Genomic DNA, 4,401 nt, shown 5'->3' on the forward strand with positions numbered 1-4,401 from the left:
TACTTTATTTATGTTCATTATACTTATTAATGAGCAGAGGATTGCCCTATCCTACCCGTTCGGCTAACGACCCTCCACCAGTCAAGCAAGCGGTGGATGTGAGTGTACACCCACTAAGCGTCATTTTATAGGCAGCAACCTTATACCCACCTTATAGACCGGCTTCGTGAATGAGGCCTACTAACGGTAAGACTAGCATTTTTAATTATACATATATATATATATATATATATATATATATATATATATATATATATTAAGCTTGTAATAATATAATAGTATAGGGTGTATTTTAAACATTTCAAAATACTAGGGTTTTAATCTTTAATTTAAAATTTTCGAAATTTAATACCATTCAAATTAAAATTTTAAAAATTAAAACTCTTGATTTAATAATTATCTCCAATTAAACTATTAATTCAAATTATTAAATTATAAGGGATTATTAAATCTTAAAGGATAATTACCAGTTAATAAATTAAATTATCCTAATACCTTTTGTCCCTCTAATTTTTGAAAATAATGGTAGGGGATAACTCAAAATCTTTAATTACCATATTTAACAATTAAGAGATAATTACAAGATATAGGATTATCCAAATCCCTTAAATTTAGGATCTTATCCTGGGGAAGGAGGCAAATCTCAAAATATATGGGCTTACAAACCCTAGATCTCAAAATCTTGAGCTAAAATGAAGGGATTCAAAAACCCTTCAAGATTTTCGCAAATTAGGGTTAGGAAACCCTAATCTGGAAATCTTTAGCCTCCTTGGGTTATTGGCTATAAACCCTAATTTGTCAAGTTCATACAATTGAATAATACTAATTGAAAACAAGTTAACCAAAGGCTCTGATACCACTGATGGGTTTTAGATAAACAATCCTATGTGTGCATGCAACCTTAGATTTGGATCTATGTTTTCACTATTAGATATACAACTTTATGAACACATGAATAAAACCCTAAAGTATGTTGCTATTTTCAAAATTCACATATAAGGTTAGATTACATACCTCTTGTTGTTATATTGTAATAACAACTTAAATCTTCAAACCCTATGTCTTGAAAGCAAGCACCACAAGTGTAGTGCCTCTAATGGCTCACAAACACCACAAGCAATTGGAGAGGCTATAGAGAGAGAAGAGGAGAGGTAGAAATTGGCCTACGGATCTCTAGGGAATAGATGGGACGATTTCTCAAGGCCTAGGGGTATTTATATAGGGTTAGGATTATGGTTCTAGTGCTTATCCTTATCTAGTTACTTATCCACCAAGCAACCATAAGATAAGCCTTGAAAAGACCTTATGCCTTGGACCTTGGATGATTTTAAGGATATCCTTATCCTTGAATTCGTCCACCCTTTAACAAGGATAATCACTGCCCTACTTTGCAACTATCACATAATTACAATTCAGCCCCTCTAGTTTAAGTAATTACACTTGATCACAAAATTAATTCCTAATTAATTATTGACCAATATTAATTAAACAAATATGATTTATCCTTTAATATATTATTCTTATAACATATTAATAAATCATATTAACCTCTTTCTCTATTTATTTCTCCATTCAAGTTGCTTTGGTGAAGGCAACCCAAAAGGACCATGCATAACCGGGTCAAGTATTTATCAAATATGGTTACGGGCTTAGACACTAATCCAACATCATCCTACTCTCATAGCTTGTCATTTTCAAGGCACAGGGTGGAAATTTTGGGGCGACAGCAACATTAGAACTAAATTTTGGGGGAGATCAATTCAACTTGACCCTGTTGGCGTTCTTACCTTAGAATTTGGTGATGGTGAGGTTTTCCAATGGAGCAAGGTATGAAAATGCAAAAAGTGTAAAATGGTCATTTAGGATTTTAGTGAATTTTTCCCATATTTATTTATGCATTTTGATTTCGGTCTTGTCTTGTCAGGTTACAACCAGGATTTATAGTCTTATTCTGGGTAAAGTTGTTGGATATAGTGTCTAAGTCCATAACTATATTTGGTATGTACTTGACCCGACCCGGCATGGTCCATTTGGGTTGCACTTCACCCGAACAATTTATGGATAATATTTGAGAATAGTACAAGTTATGATTTATTAATATATTATAAGTTCTAATATATTAATATAAGACCATATTATTTGATTAGTATTGATCTATAATTAATCTAGGATTAATTTAGAGATCAAAGATATTACTAATTAAATATGGGCTTCTATATTTATATAGTGTGGGCTAATGCTTATTTGGAATGGGCTAGGCTTGCATGGAAAAGTCCATGGATACTCCATGGAGCTTTAACCCATGGATCTCATGGGAATGAAGAGACATGGGTATTAGGGTTTACATTGATGTAACCCTAATCCACCACACTATATAAAGGAGGCTTTGGTTCTTGAAATCACACTAGTTAACACTTGTAGAGGTGAGGGTCGATTTCAAGATAGTAGTGACTATTCTCTCAAAGTTCCAAGTTTGTGGTGATTTGTGATTTCCATTTGAGGCATTCACACTATTGGTGCTAGGCTCTAAAACTCCAAGCAATCAACTACTACTACAAGGTGAGTATTTCTACTAGCTTTATTTGATTCATGTTCCCCGTGTCATGCTAGTTAGGATATGAACCTTGGAAAAATAATTATTTGCATGTATCTTAGACAAACATAGATCCAAGGTTTATTAGGGTTGCATGTACACTTAGGAAGTGTTAGAATGCTCAAAACTCATCAAAAGATTACCGTGATCATCATGGAATGATGCATATATGTGGTAATAGAGAATATTCATGCAAGCTCAAGTTCAAAGAATAGTCAAGTCTTGAAAGAAATCCACACCAGGTAAATATGCTTAAAAAATGGTCACATTAAGATTAATTGTTGTAGAATTTTGATCCCTAATTACTGTTGAAAAGGTACATGGGTTTGTTGAAGATGTTAATGGAAAAAAGCATGCAACGGTATTTGGGAAATGGGAAGACAACATGTATTACATAAATGGAATTACAAATATGAAACCAAATGATATGAGTGATGCACATCTGTTGTGGTAAAGGACACCGCCTCCTGTTAATCTCACTCGATACAATCTAACATCTTTTGCGATCACATTGAACGAGCTAACCCCAGGACTACATGTACAAATCACAACTCATTCGCTAAAATTCAAACTCTTGATATCAATTTATTTTGAGATTTTTTTCCTCTTTGAAGCCTACTACTTTATTGGTCGACTTAAATAATTGTGAAGATGAGATGTCAATTATATTGCTATTAACTTGCATGCAACTATACAAGTTATACCATTCACGATCAATCAATAGTAGGTGAATCTGTTAGATAGACAAGAATCAACCTAGATCACAGTTGAAGATCCAACTTTGCCATTTGATGTGATGCGTTTTTTTTTTTTCAGTTACTGAACCAGGCTTTAGATATACCATCAATCTGTGCTCTCATTCTTCTTTAATTTAAATATCCATTATTCAAGTTGATTTTGTAATTTAGAATTTGACTTAAATAATGATATGTTGTTCTTGATTTTCCATTTGTTCTTGATTCTTGATTGTTCTAAATTTTCCTTTAATGAAAATGGTTAAGCTGACATTCTGTCAGAATTTGCATGAAAAGGGTTAAGCTGTGGATTTTTTTTTCATATCAGAATGCAAACATATGTTAATTCTTTGAGGATATAAATATTACATAAAACATGTGTTGCAAGTACTTCTGACAGAATATATTTATACATGCTTTTAGAATGTTTATGCATATAGAAGAAAAGACTATGATTTAAGTGCATTTGATTATAATTTATTTATATATATGCATTCTATTAGAATGTATTTTGAGAATGTTTGTTAACAACAATTATATTTGTTTAACTGGCAATACTAATGAGTAATGTATCTTGTTCTTTAGAAATTGCATGGAGAAGGAACTAAATATTGATCATACAAGAGAAATATTTGGAATCGAGTTCAACAACAAGTATATATGTGAAGATCAATTGGATTATATGGACCACTTAAAAAGATCAAGTGTATTTGTTCAATAATTGTATATTCAAGAATGCTATTTTTTAAGAATTTTATTCATATTTGATGATATTCTGTTAAAATATGTATAAATATGTTAAAACATATAAGGATATTAGTCTATAAGAATATATATATGGATTTGTATTTTATTTCAGATGTGTATTAAGAATAAAATCGTAGACCCAACTTGGATGTATATGAATAATAATCAAGAGTTCTTAAATCAAGTTAATTATCAAAAATATCTGCATTGGAAATATATTCTGGAAGAATTAAATCGAAAATATATTTACTAGTTTATGGTTGGCAGTCTGTAATTTTGACAGAATAAAATCGGATTTTTAAATTTGAATTAATTTTAAATATTCTG

The sequence above is a fragment of the Lactuca saligna genome, chromosome 9 (assembly GCF_052625555.1).
Source record: "Lactuca saligna cultivar CGN05327 chromosome 9, ASM5262555v1, whole genome shotgun sequence".
Lineage (NCBI taxonomy): Eukaryota > Viridiplantae > Streptophyta > Magnoliopsida > Asterales > Asteraceae > Lactuca > Lactuca saligna.